At 33.9% G+C, this 20,619-nt stretch overlaps 1 pseudogene; it reads right to left on the bottom strand.

Moving 5' to 3' along the window:
* Positions 1-7,107: 7,107 nt before the first annotated feature.
* On the bottom strand, positions 7,108-20,269 carry LOC104121635 (rac-like GTP-binding protein 5; annotated as a pseudogene).
* Positions 20,270-20,619: the final 350 nt, after the last annotated feature.

Genomic DNA, 20,619 nt, shown 5'->3' with positions numbered 1-20,619 from the left:
ATAAGCTGAAATCAAGGTTATCTCCAACTAATTGTTTTTCTACTAATAAGCACTTTTGTTTTGATTAACTTTTTATCCGTAATATGTTTTATAATCCTTGTAATATCCTTCACAAGCTAAAACTCCTTAGTTCCTCTCAATTCTATTCATAAACACCTTTAAGGATGTATCAATTAATTTAACAAAAAATATTTCCCAACAATTTATTATTATTACTATTATTATTATTATTATTATTATTATTATTATTAATTTCAACACTTTTATCAAAAATTGTACTCTCAGTTATTTATTTATAACATCAGTTTTGACTTAAAATACCTTTTCATTTTGAATTTCAGCATCATAATCGTCTGAAGATTTAGAAAATGAAGAGAAGAAAAAGAAACCAGAAAATGATTGGCTCTTTGGAATATGGATTTTTAGAATTACGAAGGAAAATGCCTTACGAAAAATAAATAAATAAATAAATAAAAAGGAGAGAAATAACTAATGGATCACCGTCCTTATTGGCATGCTTCTATGCTAACAACAGTTGTACTTCGGTCAACTTTGGGAGGTTCTCATTTTTTACTTTAAATAAATATGACCAAATCAAATTTGACCTCCCGCAAGAAATTTAATCCCATTATCTTTTTCGCAGTCTTTTGAAGAAAAAAAAGATACTTAAAGGATAACCACGATTATAATGGTTTTAAGAAAGACAATTAATACTTACATAATTATTGGACTAATAGAATAGAAAATGGCGCATTATTAATCCCTGATATCATTGTTGTTTCTATTTTGTTGTCCAACTATAATATAAGAAATGTCAAACAATAAATATACTTTTGAAAGGCTTAGTTAATTTTAAAACCAAAAGGAAACTCGGCGTAGGATGGACAAGTGTGACTATCTTAGACCACTAAAAGTCGATATCTTTTTTTTATTCAAATGTCACGCTAGAAATTTTACTTTTATGATAAAGCGCTTCTCATCAAAAATAATTTCATTTCTAGAAAAATTTAAATTTGAAATCTTTAATTAACGGTGATGAGATAACTATCATTCCATCGCAATTTTGGTGGTAAACCCATACCTTTTCATTAATATAGTAACTAAGTCAACAACAACAATAACCCAGTAAAATTTCACTAGTGGGGTCTGGGAGTAGAATGTACGCAGACCTTGCTCCTACCCTAGAGGAGATAGAGACGTTTCTGGGAGATTCTTGACTAAGAGATAATAGATCCGTGACAACAATATAAACCAGAAAAATAATATCAGCAACATGAGAGACAACAAATAAATGGAAAAGCAATAACACAAATACATGCAAAAGTATGAAACACAACATAAACTGCTAGTAGTCCTAGACAAAACACTATCAGACTAGTCGGTACCATTACAGTAACCAAGTCACAATTACCAATTGACTACTTTATTTCATTTTCATTCCTTTATCCTTTTGAATCTTGCTCACTGCTCGAGATGGACGAAGAAGAATTTAGAAATGAAATGGAAAAGTTTCTCTTTACCTTTTTCCTTACTCCACCTCCAAGAATTAACAATAGTATTTTACTTATCTTTTTATGAGATCCAAACTTTCGAAAAATGAACAATACCAATACAAAATAATGTGGGGAAAGAACAGTACATCATCCCAGAAAAAGAAACAAGAATTTTGAATCAAGAAACTCAAAATTATAAGAAAAGAAAAAAATACTCGTCACCTCTGTATATTTTGCTTTGTTATTTTTTGTCTCATTATTATCCTTTGTTACTTATCAATTGATCTACCAGAAGAAAAAACTTAATAGGCCTATCTTCATTTTTTTGGTAACATCATATGATATTCGAAATTAACTGACTAATCCAAATTAATTTTGCATAGCATTCTTAAAAGGGAAATAACTTCCTATTAGAAAATTTTTTATTTCACAGAACTCGAACCCCAAATCTTTGCTACTGCTACTAAATATCTTTACATGTGCAAGCTTCAATTATCAGACTTTATTTTAGCTTTAGCCACCCCATCACAAAGAAAAAGAAAAAAGCAAAATACTCGTAGTCAGAACGTGGCGAGAAAAGTTTGGGTTTATCAATTAAAAAGTTTAAATCATCTATCTCCAACAAAAAGGAGAAAACGAAAACATATGTCATCCCTTCCTAACCTTTCCTAAAATAAATCTTTCCACTAATAACCTAAGATTGCATAGTACAATTAGAACTTCCTTCACGTAATCTAATTTACACTTGGCATACCTCCTTCGGTCCTTCTTCCATTATTATGGATTAATCTTCTTTTAATCATGGTTAGTTCTAAAACTGATGATTCATTATTTCAAGTAATGTAAATATATGATTTTATTTCTAAATGGTTAATAATAGTTATTCAATGACATCCAAAGATATGGACCTAGTGGTCGATGGAGCCCAGAAGAATTATGAGGTTTCATTCAAATCTCAATGGAGATAAAAAAATAATAGGTAATTTTTTTCTCATATGCATAAGATTCAGTAGGTTAAGTTATTCAATATTTGTAGTTTTATACGGGTAAAAGTAAATAAGTATATCCTATTAAATAGATAAGATGTGCATCGGGTAAAAAACTATTTAATGTAAGATAAAAGAAATTAAGGTCAATATATTTTGGAGAGGGAAGTGGGGTATATAGTAGTCAGCAATCACTTCACTCTAAAATGTTTTTGGTGTGATGTCTTACTCTGTCCCAAATCGTATCACGCACAATAATAGAGTCACCGACGATCCTACTCTATTAGCACTAGTACCACATGTTTGTAACTTTTCACGTCAATATCTTTTTTTTTCCACTTAATATTTGATATTTGTACAGTAATCCTAATTAATTTGGATTCGTGTCGCATGATATTCAATAAAGCGAAAGTGTTCTTTATTAGAATATTTTTATTCTCATGGCTTAAAATCCAAAACCTATTATTAAAAATAGATGAATCATATCTATCACGCTGTAATCCCGGATGATTTTCTCGTTAATATCATGTTCGTCGTAAAATTAAAAGGCAATGGAATAATATCTCAAAACTATATTCATTTTGTGCTAAAACCATTGGCAAATGAACAAATGAAAAGATAACAATAAAAAGATCCAAAGAATAATTTTCGACATATTGATCGATAACTCAGAAATGATAGATAGTCATTCAGATTTCAGAATAATGAATTAACACAAAGCAAACCTTGAGCACATTGATTGAATTTGTTCTGTCATTGAAGGAAAAACGAAAAATATTTATCGTTCATGTAAACTAACGGTGACACATGAATTTTGTCAATACACTAATCAACAAATATTAGTAGGAGTTGATTATATGAATTGGCAAAATCATTATCCTAGAATTACGAACAAGTTTTCATCGCAGTACCAAATAATATATTCAATGATGGACCCAGAATTTTGTGCAAACGGGTTCAATCTTAGAAGTACATAACTTTAGTCATAAAATAGTAGTTGTCAAGTGGATTCAAATAAAATATTTATACAAAATTTACGCAGCTTTAATCTTAATTTATACATATACACAGTATTATTTTTTTGATGAAGCGGATTCAGTTGAACCCGCTTGCCACCACGTGCGTCCGCCACGCAATATATTGCAGCAAAAGTGGAAGATTATACTTCAACTATGGTCTTAATCTAGAATTTAATGATTGAGATATTGAAAGTTTTCAGGCTCCAAGTCATCAAATTGTAGGTATTTGTCCCATATCTAGTTGATTAATCTCAAACTTACAAATATTTGAGACCTATTATTAGAGTACCAATTTTTTGTTAGGCAACTTGGTCATCTATAATTATTAATACAAACTTTTTGTTTGGCAACTTAGTCATCTATAATTATTAATACCATGCCAACTTTTTGTTTGGTCATCTTAAAAAGAAAACTATTTTCATTTTCAACCTTCAACATAAAATAAATGAAAGGGAATAAATTATTCAAGAATATCGCCTTAGGTTCCTCCTAACTTTATTTTTGAAATTAAGGGCAAAAAGATATTCAGGAATATCCCCTTACGTTCCTCTGAACTTTATTTAGAATTTATTGGGGAAAAAAATATTAGATTCAGCTTTTTCTAGATGCAATGAAATGTTGCTATTTCCTGTTTTTTAATAACAACGAACCATTAATTGGTTACTCATCTGTACAACGATAAACTTATACTCCTATCCTATAGGTACATAATTAGTGTATTATATATAGGTGAAAATAGCACAAGCTAGCCATTTTTCGGGCTAGCAATCGAGCGTTTGCAATGTCATTGAAAAATAACCATTGTTTTGCTGAAACACAAAAAGTTTCAGCATAATATACGGGATTATGGAGCTCCTACGTATAAACTTGAAGCATATTATGTTAGAACTCCACCGCACAGAAAATTCTAGCATAATATACTGGATTATGGAGCTCCTACATTTAAACTTCTAGCATGTTATATTAGAACTCCAGCACATTATATTGGAATCTCATATGTAAAAAATTCGAATTCCATCATATTATGCTGGAATATTTCCAGATTTTTAAGGGTGTTTTTTATCTTTACATAAAAAAAAAAGTGGCTAAATTTTGATTACCTTTGAAACTGTGACTATTTTTCAATTATTAGGCGTAAATCTAACTATTTTTTATTTTTACCATATATATAGGGCTGTAAATATTTTGGGTTGAGCGGCCAAATTTGTAACTTCCGGAAAACTTTGTACTCGAACTCCATCGAGTATTATCACTTTTAGCCTGCGCCAGAAATTATTTACATTTGCTAGCCGAAAAAGTATATAAAATTTATATATTTTTTGTATATAACATACAGAATGTATATATATACAAAAAAATATAATTTTTTTTATATTTTATATATTTTTTGATTATTATTTTTACAGCGGCTATGCAGTGTCATTTTTTCAAATCCATCTCAGATTTGGATACAGTAACATGAATGGAGAGATTTGGGTGGAGGCCCACAAACTGTGGCCCATTCATTAGGCTATTGCCCACAAATTTAAAGATAGCAATCACTTTCACATGAGATTTTCTTATGGGGGACATGTATTAATTATTGACAGATTTTTATGATTTGAGGACTGAGGAGCCTATCTGTTTGTTCAGCTATTAGAGATCTTAACTAATCTCTTTAATTTGGATTATTATCGTATTAAATGTTTAACGTGCAGCTTTAATTAACTAATTATACTTTACACGGATTTGACATATTTCCTAACAGTTTACCTTATAGTAGTATCAATCATTCATTTTTTAATAACGGTGATAATCAGCTTTTACACAACACGATTATTTCATCGAATACCTGTTAGTTCCCACCTTACCATTCATTTTTTATCTCTTGGCGGGAATACTTTTTATTTTAAGAATCTAATTTTATTCATGATTTGACATCTGTCTTTTGCTTTATTTTCTCAAAGGTTCAGTTTTCTCTGTCATTTGGGTAACTCAGTTAACAAAAGTCAAGAACATGAAGCTAAATATCATGCAAAAAAAAACTGACGTCTAAGAAAAAGAAAAGCCACCTTTGATCATTCATTAGATGATTAATAATACTTGTGATTATTTTTGTGATGTCATTTAAGTTAAAATAGATCGACACAAGAGATTTTGAACATATAATCAACCTTGCTGGGATTAAAGCTTATCGTGGTTGTAACTTACATTACGTCTATTGCTTCTTTTAGTCAAGGGTGGCCTTCCCTAGAGCAGGTAAAGGTAAATCAACTGTTTTATGTCCCAAACACGTGATACACTATATATATAAGTTTAAAAAAAAGTTAAAGTAAAGTAATAAGGTTCGATTTCTTTAACATATACAAAGAATAAGGATTTGCAACTGATATGATTTCTGCCAAGGAAATTGCATTTGAAATGAATATCGAAACCTAATTCCGTAAAAAACATGTGACATATAGGAAAAATAATTTGATGAGAATATTGGTAATAAAATCTCAAAATCTCTTGAAGAGTCTTTTAGAGTTGATTACTTTTTATAAATAATAGACAATGCTATTTTTTCACTTCAAAATAGATTTAAACAATTCGAAGCATATGAAAATATTTTTGGTTTTCTATTTAGCAATAAAAAATTGAGATCGCTAGATGATGAAAATTTGAAAAAAATAGTCTTAATCTTGAATGTTCCTTAAAACATAATAATCAATTCGATACTGATGATTTAGATTGGAAAAATGACACTATATAGCCGCTCTCAAAACAATAGCAGATAAAATGTATATGTTTTGTATACTTTTTGTATATATATACATTTTGTATATGCAAAAATTGTACACTTTTTCAGCTACCAAATATAAATAGTTTCTGGCGCGAGGTAAAAGTTAAAAAAGCCCATATAGATTTATTCTCTGAATTAAAAGTGTTAAGAAAAATAGTACAATTAGAAGATAACATTACTCAATCAAATAAAAAAGATTTAATTATTTTCCAAATGTCTATATTCCTTATAGAATAATGTTAATAATTCATGTTACCATTGCTTCAACGGAACGAAGTTTTTCAAGATTAAAACTGATAAAATGTTACCCAAGGTTAAATAGATTAGTTATATTGTCAATTGAGAAAGACTTATCAAGAGAAATTAATTATAAGAAAATTATTAATTACTTTGCATCTAAAAGAGCTAGAAAAATAAACTTTAAATAAACAAAATAATTTAAAAACCCCTCATTAAGTTTGACTTTAGGCCACAAAATTCGTTGGACCGCCATGCTTTTAGAATAGTTAGAAACTTGTATCTCTATTTAAGAGGTGAAATTTTTAAAAGTTTGGCTTTTGAGAAAATCCTAACTGTCTTCAATGACACTTTTGAAGAAGAAATGGAGCAGAATGAATATGGATGATTCATATTACCAACCCTGACTCTTTGAGTTAGACAACTCTAAGTCAAGCCCAAGGACGCATCGTCACCTTGATCAGCCCAAGATATATAGATAAATCAGTTTTATTCAATTCAATGGAATGAAAGCATGAATTTAGACAGAATTAGTAGTTTCGAACTGCAATAATATACACAAAGCACAATTCACAAAACCATAGGGCAAAATCTCTGTGCAAGGAGTATTCACGCCACTATCTTTATGACATAGCAAATTCAACTTCTTGGACAATCTAAATCAGTATGTTCGGTTACATTTTAACAACACACAGTAGATGCAAATTCAAGGAATCATCACACAAGTGTTACATAATATATTACACAGAATCAACGCGAAACAGAGAATTTTGCACATCTGTATCCCCAACCATATGCGGATCACAAATATACATCTTGGCCTACAATGTTACGGACAAGGCAGATTCATGCTTTTCTATCATAGTCAGTCAGGACTACCAACGTTGAACCTTACACTGCATTCTTTGAACTTGGAAGACATTGACAACAATCTACATCTCCATCACTTGTCTATTATTTCAGCAATCACAAGATAGAGCAGGCTTTCTGACCCTTTCTCTCCTTTTTCTTCTTTTGTTTGGGTGGTTGTAGAACCACCTTAATGACGGCATCAAAAACAGCCTTCAGATTCTGCAGTTTTGGCAATAGAAATGCATAATTAGATAGCTTGATAACTTAACCACGTAGTCATCTTTGAATTAGAAAAGCACCTGTTGTGTTTTTGCACTATATTCAATGTAAGCGGAAGCACCAATCGACTTTCTCAGCTCCTCACCCTTAAAAAGAAGTATGTCGTAAGGTTCTGCTGGAGGAGCTAAGCCCCCCTTAAAAATTTAATCCACAACAAAAAGGCCACATTGTGGTCTAAAACCACATATGTAAAAAAGTAGTGTACCTCAGCTGTGGTAAGTGGAACAGCACCTAGATGGTCCAGGAAGAATTGCTTATCCTCTCGGAGATCTAATGGAAGCACGTCAACAGTATTAGACTAAGGAACATGGATTAGAAGAGAAAAAGCATAGAGGAGGCAATTAGAAACTAGGAATTGGAGTCATCTAAGCTGAACTTCGCGGAAGGAAAGGTTTAAACTGAGCAGGCCAGAAAACTGAAGGTATTGTCTAAACAGCATACGGGAAAGGTAGACAGTAGACAAAGAAGTTCTTAATGTACTTGGATGTAATGTCCAGAAAATATATACTTCACGATTTAGGCTTAGAATAGTTTGTGAACTTTTAAATTCAACAGCAGTACATTTGAATTTCAACACATACAGTAAACAACACTGTAAGTTCATTCAGGACTTCCATTTCAAAGTTCAGGCTAGGACTTAGAAAAGTGTCTGGCACTAATATTTTCATGGAAGATATATTACAATTCCAATACATGTGATTAGCTAGGAGATCTATGACTCCCCTTATAATAACTCCATTCAAAAGTTAGGATAGTAAGCAATTCAAAACTATAAAACAATTGGGCACCCTGCATTTCTTTAAATGAGAAACGAAACTTTGAACAAATACTTCTTTCTCGTCTATCTCAAATCTCAGTATGCAACAGGTCACTTCTCCAGCAATTTGACAACATAACAACCTAAGTTACTGAAAAAGTGATTATCTGGGATCCAAAAGTTGTAGAAGTTTTTCCATGAATCACAATATCCTCTCTGCCTAGCCATATATGATTCACATTTTTTCATCTGCTGACACCATAAATAGTTCTTCAGGGTTAATCCAGTTAAAAGGCATCTGAATTTCAACCAATGTACTTGCGTCCTACATGTTCATGTTCATTCAGCACTCTACTGAATGAAATGATTTAGTATCATGGTTCAGCAGATATTTACTGCTGATACTGTGCTTACCTGTGTCGAGGGACTATCAGAAGCAACCACTCTACCTGCACAAGGTAGGGGTAAGGTCTGCGTACACACTACCCTCCCAAAACCCCACTTGTGGGAATATACTGGCTATGTTGGTGGTGGTTCAGCCAGTAAACAGCAGCATTTATCACATCGGCTATCTGTTTTGGTACTATCAGAAGCAACCTCTCTACCTGCACAAGGTAGGGGTAAGGTCTGCGTACACACTATCCTCCCAAAACCCCACTTGTGGGAATATACTGGCTATGTTGGTGGTGGTTCAGCCAGTAAACAGCAGCATTTATCACATCGGCTATCTGTTTTGGTACATGAATAAACTGCCTATAACTCCTGAAATGTTTTCATTCATAAGAACTGCTCGAGCTAAATGGTCGATAAATAATCACATTGTCATGCTTTCCAGACCGGTGTGTTACCAAAAGTAGCTGCAGTATCGACGCTTAATAGGCTCAACCTCTCAAGAAGGAGAAAACAAGGTGCAGTAAGAGCATGCACATGCTAACTACTCATGCCATAAAGACAAATATATACAACCGACGATGAAAGGCGTCATTCGTTCCATCTTTTATGACCCCAACCACAATTCTAGGGAATAGCAGCAATATCACAATTGCTTTTGACTTGCCAAATAAGGAACTTATGTGACCTGGAACTTCCTACAGAGCTCTTTTTTCCCCCAAAAAACAGCTCTGCAAAACTTTTGACATAGTGATTCATGACCCAGCACAAAAATAAACTCTCTTCAAGGATAGACTGAAATTTCATGGCTCGGCCAAATATAAAAGGCAAAATTTCCAAAGAGAGGATTAATCATAGCTCAGGAAATGAAGATAAGTAGACCAAAAATAATGTAAAGACAGATAAAAAGACACCATCATTCTGACCAACTAGTGATATTAGATAAGAAGAAATCAATCAGTTGTTGAATTAACAATCAAACATGATTAATTAGGATACTAACCTAGCTTTGTTCCAACAAGAATGATTGGAAGTTTGGAACTCCAGGAGCATAATGCCTCAACTCAGGAATCCACTGAAATTCAATAGCAGGAAGATGAAATAATGTATTAGTAATTGTTGAATATCACCAACCATACATTTTACTTATTTTACTTTTCTGATAGGCAACTATTACTCATTCTTCGCTAAGAAATCCTAAATATTCAACACTGGAAGTACTAGGTTGGTAGGTATTTCACTATCCATATGGTATGAATAACTAATGTAAAAGACAAACAAGCTGTGAGAAGGCACGGGAGAAAATATGTTATTGATATTGGATGATAAATACGATACAAGAGGTCCCTATTTATAGCTATACACTACAAGGAGATATTACTCCTCTTCCAATGTGGGACAAGACTACACTATACATATCTATAAACTAACACTCCCCCTCAAGCCGGTGCATACACATCATATGTACCGAGCTTGTTACACATGTAACTAATACGAGAACCAGTAAGAGACTTAGTGAAAATATCTGCTAGTTGATCATTCGACTTTACAAACTTTGTAACAATATCTCCTGAAAGTATTTTTTCTCTGACAAAGTGACAGTCGATCTCAATGTGTTTAGTCCTCTCATGGAACACCGGATTTGACGCAATATGAAGAGCAGCTTGGTTATCACACACTAGTTCCATCTTGCTGATTTCTCCGAATTTTAACTCCTTGAGCAACTGCTTGACCCAAACTAACTCACACGTCGCCATAGCCATGGCCCGATATTCGGCTTCGGCGCTAGATCGAGCAACTACATTCTGTTTCTTGCTCTTTCACGAGACCAAATTACCTCCTACTAGAACATAATATCCAGACGTAGAACGTGTATCAAAAGGTGATCCTGCCCAATCAGCATCTGTGTACCCAACAATCTGCTCGTGGCCTCGATCCTCGAATAGTAATCCTTTGCCTGGAGCTGACTTTATATACCGAAGAATGCGAACAACTGCATCCCAGTGACTATCACATGGAGAATCCATAAACTGACTTACAACACTCACCGGAAAAGAAATGTCAGGTCTAGTCACTGTGAGGTAATTCAATTTGCCAACCAACCTCCTATATCTCGTAGGGTCTCTAAGAGGCTCCCCATGTCCAGGCAGAAGCTTAGCATTCGGATCCATAGGAGAGTCAATAGGTCTGCAACCCATCATTCCAGTCTCCTCAAGAATGTCTAAGGCATACTTCCGCTGTGAAATAACAATACCTGAGCTAGACTGAGCGACCTCAATACCTAGAAAATACTTCAATCTGCCCAGATCCTTAGTCTGGAAGTGCTGAAAGAGATGTTCCTTCAGATTAGTAATACCATCCTGATCATTACCAGTAATAACAATATCATCAACATAAACCACTAGATAAATACACAGATTAGGAGCAGAATGCCGATAAAACACAGAGTGATCAGCCTCACTACGAGTCATGCCGAACTCCTGAATAATTGTGCTGAACTTACCAAACCAAGCTCGAGGGGACTGTTTCAAACCATATAGTGACTTGCGCAATCTACACACACAACCATTAAACTCCCCCTGAGCAACAAAACCAGGTGGTTGCTCCATATAAACTTCTTCCTCAAGATCACCGTGGAGAAAAGCATTCTTAATGTCTAACTGATAAAGAGGCCAATGACGTACAGCAGCCATGGACAAAAAGAGACGAATAGATGCTACTTTAGCCACGGGAGAGAAAGTATCACTATAATCAAGCCCAAAAATCTGAGTATATCCTTTTGCAACAAGACGAGCCTTAAGCCGATCAATCTGGCCATCCAGGCCGACTTTGACTGCATAAACCCAACGACAACCAACAGTAGACTTACCTGCAGGAAGAGGAACAAGCTCCCAAGTGTCACTCGCATGTAAAGCAGACATCTCGTCAATCATAGCATGTCGCCATCCTGGATGAGATAGTGCCTCACCTGTAGACTTAGGGATAGAAACAGTGGACAAAGAAGATATAAAAGCATAATGTGGTGACGACAGACGATGATAACTTAAACCGACATAGTGGGGATTAGGATTAAGTGTGGATCGTACACCTTTGCGGAGTGCAATTGGTTGACTAAGAGGAGACAAGTCCGCAGTAGGTGCAGAATCTGATGCGGGGCGTGAATCACCTGGGCCTGATGCTGGATGTGGACGACGATGATAAGTCAAGAATGGTGGAGCTGCAGAAGGTTGAACTGGATTATGTGGAGGAACTGGAGCTATAGGTGGTGGAGCTACAACCGGAATTGTAGGTGGTTGAACTGGAGCTATAGGTGGTGGAGCTACAACTTGAGTTGTAGGTGGTGGAGCTGGAGTGACTGAATCTCCAAAAGATGAAACTGGTAGTACCTCAGAAATATCTAAGTGATGACCTGAACCTGTGAAGTATGATTGGGTTTCAAAGAAGGTAACATCAGCGGACATAAGGTACCGCTGGAGGTCAGGAGAGTAGCATCGATACCCCTTTTGTGTTCTCGAGAAACCCAGAAATACGCACTGAGCACGAGGAGCTAACTTATCTGTTCCTGGAGTAAGGTTATGGACAAAACAAGTGCTTCCAAAGATACGGGGTGGAAGAGAGAACAAAGGTAAGTGGGGAAACAAGACAGAGAATGGAACTTGGTTCTGGATAGCTGAAGATGGCATACGATTAATAAGATAGCAAGATGTAAGAACGGCATCCCCCAAAAACGCAACGGAGCATGAGATTGTATGAGTAGGGTACGAGCAGTTTCAATAAGATGTCTATTTTTTCTTTCAGCTACCCCATTTTGTTGAGATGTGTACGGACAAGATGTTTGATGAATAATCCCATGAGATTTCATAAACTGCTGAAATGGGGAAGACAAATACTCTCGGGCATTATCACTACGAAATGTGCGAATAGAAACCCCAAATTGATTTTGAATTTCAGCGTGGAAGGTCTGGAAAATAGAAAACAGCTCAGATCGATTTTTTATCAAAAATATCCAAGTGCACCTAGAATAATCATCAATGAAACTAACAAAGTAGCGGAATCCTAAGGTGGAACTGACCCGACTAGGACCCCAAATATCTGAATGGACTAAAGTAAAAGGTGACTCTGCTCGATTATCAAGACGTCGAGGAAATGGGAGCGGGTATGCTTACCAAGCTGACATGACTCACACTCTAGAGCTGACAAGTGAGATAAACCAGATACCATTTTCTGAATTTTTGACAAACTGGGATGTCCCAACCGTTTATGTAATAAATCTGGTGAATCAGTAACAGGACAAGTTGTAGAAGGAAGACAAGATGTGAGTCCATGTGATTTAGCAAGGATAAGGTAATAAAGTCCGTTTGATTCACGCCCGGTACCAATGATCCGCCCCGTACTGCGTTCCTGTATAAAAACATGGTCATCAAGAAATAAAACAGCGCATTTAAGTGATTTGGCTAAGCGACTAACAGCTATGAGATTAAAAGGACTATTGGGAACATAAAGGACTGAATCTAAAGGTAAGGAAGGAAGTGGGCTTGCTTGACCTATTGCAGTTGCCATGGTTTGAGACCCATTGGCCATTGTGACTTTTGGAAGAGATTGAGAATACGAAATAGTAGTGAAAAGAGATTTGTTACCAGAAATATGATCTGATGCACCTGAATCAATGACCCAAAACTCAGAGGATGAAGATTGGGAGAAACAAGTCACGCTATTACCTGTTTGAACAACAGAAGCTATCTCAGATGATGTCTGCTTACATGCTTTATACTGAAGGAACTCAATATACTCTGCTAAAGAAACCATCCGACTATTCAAAGCAGTGGTCCCCATGTCGCTACAATTTGTAGTAGTAGCTGAAGAAATAGCTTGAAAAATACTGTTTACAGCAGGAAAACAGAACACTGTTCTGCGCCGGAACACTGTTCACGCCAGAAACACTGTAGCTCGCCGGAAAATTCCAAAGTTGTCGGAATTTGTTGTAAACAGGATGGATAGACTCGGAATTCCTTTGTGAGCAAGCTGTCCTGAAGAAATATTTTTAAAAAATGGCCAGAAAAGTCACTGTTCACGCCGGAAAAATATAAAAATGGCCGGAATTTGATTTGAATTAGATGGGTAGGCTCGGAATTTTGAGGAGAACACACTGTCCTGAAGAAGCTTCGCGAAAAAATGGCCGGAAAGTGGCCGGAACTCTCGCCGGAAAAGTTGTTTCCGGCGCGTGGAGGAGCGTGGCGGCTTTTCTGCCGGATAAAATTTCAAGGGGTTGGTAGTCGGAGGGTGATCTACCTGATGGTGGTGTTGGTTTTAGCACAACACCGACAGAAAGTGACTTTCACTTAGACAAGCCTTAGGTCACCGGAAAAATTACACGATGACTAAGTTCTTTCTTCCCGGTTAACGCTGGAATGACGCACAGCGATCTTTTCTCACTAATGCTCTGATACCATGTGAGAAGGCACGGGAGAAAATATGTTATTGATATTGGATGATAAATACAATACAAGAGATCCCTATTTATAGCTATACACTACAAGGAGATATTACTCCTCTTCCAATGTGGGACAAGACTACACTATACATATCTATAAACTAACACAAGCCAATGTTATTCATGGACTTACTTCAACTTAATGGGACCGACAGGTTTCATTAATGTTCCCACAAGTTCATCTCCCGGCCAAGTACAGCAAAAAAAAAATTGAAAGTTAGAGGCAGGATGCAGGAGAGGAACTCACCTTTTTGGAGACATTTTCATAGCTCGCTTTGCTAATGAGAGAAAACGCCAGTATAAATACATCTGCCTCAGGATAGCTCAACGGTCTTAATCTATCCTCCTGACCAGTTCAATAAAAAAGTAGAGGCAGTTGACATGTGCGCCACGTGGCAAGGGACAAAAGAAAAGGCTGAAAATGTCATGTGGGGAAATATTTTACCTGCAGTATCCCACAGCCCCAGATAGACAGTGCTCCCATCGACAACCACATTTGCACTAAAATTGTCGAATACAGTTGGGACGCAATCCTGTTTGCAATGCAGCAGACAATTACCAAACATGAGCAATGCACGCACCACTCACATAAATATAACTAGAACTTATAATCAACTTTTTTATTAAAGTTTTTAAAGCACTTTCACTCTAACAAGTGACATCTTCGATTAAAAACCCAGTATCAAGTTAGAAACTGAGCTATTATTTTATAACGAGTATCTTAGTTTGGTTTTTGTGATGTTTATTCCATCTTCCATGAGAGTTCTAATACTTACTTTTTTCTATTCATACTCCATCCATTACTTACTTTTTTCTATTCATACTCCATCCATCTGATGCCTTTAGTTTATAAGAGTATTTATCTTTTTGCATTTAAGAGAAAAGGGGTATCTTTTATGCAAGTTATCACTGATGCACAGCAAAAACAGAAGACAACCTTTTGTTGGTTTGTCAACCAACTTGACAAGAAGCTCGTTAAGCCTGCGTTCACCAAGACAATATTCAAGATGTAGTTTCGGCTCCTTTTCCCTAGACTACACCTCTCATGGTTTTCAACCCCCCCCCCCCCCCCCCCCCACACACACACAAAAAAAAAAAAACATAAAACTCTAGTCTATAATGGTAGAAAATCAGTTTTCTTTCCCTTAAAAATAGCCAAAAGATCCATGTTTTGTGGTAATTGGAAGTAAACGTAAAACAACCCACTCTGAGACCGGGTGCCAAATTGATTAAGCAAGTCATGATTCAAGAAAAAAGGTCGTTTTACTGAGAATAACTAGCTTAATTTGTTCTTTTGGGCGATAAATAGAAAGAGCATAATTTGGTCTTATTCAACAAAAAAAAAATCCAACTGAAAAGAAAATTAGAGCCAAGTATCACAACAGATAGGATCAAAAGAAAATGCCTGACAAATGTTTGACAAAATGCATAAAAGAGAGATAGAGAGGTAAACAAGTACCTACAGTGGGAAAAGTGTCGTCGCCAACGGTGACACACTTTATGAACCTAGACGCACTCATTCTTCAAAACCTTCTTACAATTTCTTAGCTTCTTCTTTTACCCAAAATCTCTTCGTTTTTTCTGTGTGCGTATATCCCTCTCCACCTACTCTTCAACCAAGGAGCTGTTTGTTGTTAGTTAAAGTAGAAGTAAAATCCCAAAATGTTAATATAAACCCTACGAGGATCGAATGGGGAAAATAACACAATACCCAACTCAACAGCCACATTCATGGATGTAGAGAGACATAAATAAAGAAATAAAAATTTCACCTTTATGACACAGAAGTGATGATTTTAATATGAAAGAGGGAAAGAAGAATGGATATGAACAGAGAGAGTTAAAGGAAGAAAGCCAGAAGATAGAAAAAGACATAGCAGAAAATGGAAATGAAGAAAAGCTCAAACCAGCTACAGAAAAAGACTTTGGATTTTAATTTTTTTGTGTAGTAAATAAAGACAGCTATTTTCCGCTTTGAGATGCCACTTATATCATCCTATCTTTTATCGCCACATAAACGATCCCTTTCTTTTTCTTTTTTTAGGTTTTCTAATTTTTCGAACCAATTTTTATTTGAAATAATCCCCACAGAAGTGGTGATTTTTATTATAATTAGTTATAACCATTAAAGTTTATGGGTTTAAATGTACTATTGATGATCTTTCACATGATAGGTGTGTAGGGGTGAACATAGGTCTGATTGATTCGGATTTTTCAATTATCAAATCAAATCAATGGTGTCGACTTTTTAAATTTATAAACCAAACCAACAAAGTCGGGTTTTCGGGTTTTTTTCGGTAAAGTCTTCATAACATAAAATATGTAACTTGTGCTCCAAATATTTCTTAAATCCTAGTAAAATACAACTATATATGTATTTTTCAAGAAACTAACACAGTAATATGAGATAAGTCATAGCATTATACTAAAATATTCAATAACAAAGATAAAATAATAAAATTACATAAAATAAATATTATTAATTAATAAGTCATAATAAAAATTAACATAATCTAAAAATACTATATAGGTCATGCTAAAATAAGTATAGCAAATAAGTACTAATATTAATTACATAACTAAGCACTAAAGAAAAAAATAAACTAAGTTATGCATTTTCATTATAAACCAATATAAAACTAAAATTATTATCCAACACTATCGGCATTACTAGTATTGAATTGAATTTCTTTTGTTAGCATTAGTATTGATTTGAATTTTGTTTGAGTTACTAAATTTATGGGCTTTAAGATTTATTTACCATATAAAAATGTTAAGTCTAAACTTGAAATAATACGTTAAAAGATAAAACTGTGAAAAAATTTAAGAAATATTTATAAATTACATTACAATAAATATTTATAGTATAAAATATTTTTAAAAATTATATAAATATACTATCGGGTTTGTTTGGTTTCGATTTGACTTTTTTTAGTTAAAACCAAATCAATTATGGTCGGAGTTTATTTTTCAATATCAAACCAAATCAATCCAAACCACATCGAATTTTTTCCGGTTTTACTCGAATTATCAGTTTGGTGCGATTTATCGGTTTTCTTTGTACAAGTTCGGTCGTTCCCATCACTTCTTACTTAATGGTTAGGTCCGAATTCTACCATGGAGCTCAATTTGAGATTGGTTATCGAGTCAATGTGTGCCTAATTTTCAGTCTATATTTTTCTTATCCTTTTCTCGTGTGTAAGAGAACTTTATTTTTAAGAAGCATGTGAACTTACCCTTTGCACAAACTGGGTTGACTAAGAAGGATAAGGGAAGTAACCTCACCTGTTCATTATTTGAAAATGAATTTTTAATTTTACAACTTGTATATCAGTATACATTATTTCAAGCAAGATGTCAAATAAATTGAGTACTTTTTTCTCTTAATAGTAACGGTTAAAAGGTAAAAGTGGCCTCTTAATATAAGGTTACATGTGTAATTTTTCATATTTTAAAAGATTTGTATGAAGAAATAAATGTCTCATCCTAAAAGTGCGAAATGCAAAATAGAGTAATAAATTTAACAATATTAAATGCATGATAAATTGATGTTATTTTGTGTTTTAAGAGAATTTGCATTTATGTGAAACTTAAAGAGTAATTAATCATTATGGAAACGTTTTGTTTTCGAGTTTTTTACATTGTTAGTCTCTTATAAAATAGTATTCAAATTAATATCATAATTTTTGGTTTATTATAACAATAGCATATTGTATAACAAACGTAGCATATTGTAACCGTTAATTCCTTAACTCTTTCCCATAACTAGGGGTACGTATAGATTCTTATTAAGTATCTTAATTATCTTTCTCTCTCGTCCATAAATCATATTTCTCTTTCCTATTCAAAATCCTAAAGCGCTTTTTCTATCTTATTTAAGAATCTCGTAAAAAAAACTCAGCTTCTCCTATTTTCTTTCTCTTCATAAAACTAATTAAAAAATAAAAAAGCAACCCTTTCTAATTTTTAAATAGACCAGAAATATTTTCTAAATAAAATACGAAGATGAACATATAAGCATATATATTATACAATTATTATACATGTTATATAATTAAACATTTTTCTAACTAAATTTACAATATACTAGAATTATTTCATAAATATTTAACGTGTATATAATCTTACACATTTTTTTACCCATTCTATAAATATACTAGGAATATTTTTTAAATAACGTGGATAAACATGCACATATACAATGTATAATCACATATTTTTTAAATTAAAATTTATATTCTGTTATATTTGAATATAACATTTGGTATCTTTCTATAATAAGTTTAAATATTTATGTTATATTTTTAGTATAAATTTTTCATAATAAATTTAAAAATACTTTAAGCCATGATTTTCTCTTCCTTTTCACTATTTTCTCTCCCTTCCATAAAATTAACCCCTAATGAAATGAAAGGCTTTATCGAAAGTGAAGCATTCATGAATCATTTCTATACTTTATATATAATAGTAATATTATATAGTAATATTTTACACAACTATAATGTGCCTTAAATATATAATATTTATACAATAAATATATGGTATATTTTATATTATAAAATTTAATATCCCGAAAATACATCGTGTATATTTATCATATTGAATTTATATATATATATATATATATATATATATATATATATATATATATATATATATATATATATATATATATATATATATATATATCCAAATAAATTTATTTTAATTTATACTTCATAATATACTTATTAAGTATGGGGTCCATTGACTCGGGTAGAAGCTGTTAGGCATTCAGCGAGTCTCGTAACTAGTACGATTCATACTTGATCAAATTGGCTTTTACGAATATTCTAATTGAGGCAAAACACACAAAGAAAACAAACACAAAGAGGTTCACTAGCATATACTAATGCTTCCTCGAAGGAACGTCCGTCTTTAATTACATGTGGTTCGGGGTATTCCTGGATAAAAAATATTTACAAAGTCTACAAAATATAAACTAAAGTAATAACCTCTCACCTCGAATAAAAAAAAAGAAAATGCCTAAAGTTTGCCTACGGGAGTGTGGTTGACCTAAGTATGCTACGAAATATCAAATTCATGAGAGTAAGAATAAAAGAGGGACAAAATTATCTAAGCCCAGTTTCCTCCACGTTTTAAAAGCTAACTCCCACAACCGAAACAACTAGAATTCCATTCAATCTACTTAATTATGTTAATTTAATTATTTATTTATTTTGCCATCAAAGTAGTAACTATGAGGTTATAAACATTTTATCTCTAAATGAAACAGTGAAACAAAGAATTAGATACTCATTTTTACTGCATCAAAACCCACCCGAACAGATTAAACAAAACGATAACAAAAACGATGACCAATAGAACGAAACGGAGTGCGCAAGTATTACTGAGACACCCCAAACAGAACAATAAAATATCAACTCAAACGATCAACAAGATAGAGAAGCAACAATCAGCGAAACAAAGGAAAGCATGTACGATATTAAGCAAAACAACAGAATAAGGGAGAAATAGACCTCAAATGAACCTGAAATTTAATTGTTTGATAGTTTGGCAACGCAATGGGACAGAATCGCGAACTAGATCTCCACCAAAATTGAAGAACGAGGCCTGGACCGGAAAATCGAATGGAGACCTCGAACAGGTGGAGATTGACCGAACCCCAACCTTGCCGACGAACTCGAATCCTACTCAAACAAGAGAGTACCGAAGCACAAAGAGTAGACCAAAACTCTGCGTTCAGATCTTTCGGAGTTGTGCGGCGTAACTTATCGAGCCTTGTTGCTCTGTTTTTGGAGAGACGAAGAGGAACAAAATATGGTTATGGTGTTTTCGGTGGTGAAGGAGACGAATTGGTGGTTGACCGGCGGAACAGAGATGAGGGACGGTGGCTTCTGAGGCTGGGATCTATATATAAGAAAAGGGATTTCAACTTGGAGAGGAAGGAATACGTGCGCACAAGGGGAAAAAACGTGTTGTCCCCTCAAAAGAAAAATGCCAAAATTAAAATTGTGATAAAAAGGAATCAAATTCGGCAAAAGGTCCAAATATACCCTTGTATTTTCGAAAATATCTAAGAATACCACTCGTTATACTATTGAGCTATATATACCCTTCTCGTTATACTATTGAGCTATATATACCCTTCCCGTCATACTTTGGAACAAATATACCCTTATTTTGGATGGAGTGCTATGTGTCAGCACCAGATGAAAACGACCCATTTCTTTTTTTTATCCGATCCGTTTTAAAAAACCCACCACCCGACCCGTTTTAAAATTCACTTTTTTTAAAGCATATATTTTGTAAAAACTGAATTTTTTTTTTTTGTTGTAAAAACTGAAGAAA

The sequence above is a fragment of the Nicotiana tomentosiformis genome, chromosome 1 (assembly GCF_000390325.3).
Source record: "Nicotiana tomentosiformis chromosome 1, ASM39032v3, whole genome shotgun sequence".
In the NCBI taxonomy this organism is placed as follows: domain Eukaryota; kingdom Viridiplantae; phylum Streptophyta; class Magnoliopsida; order Solanales; family Solanaceae; genus Nicotiana; species Nicotiana tomentosiformis.
This window is presented reverse-complemented; position numbering and strand designations above follow the sequence as displayed.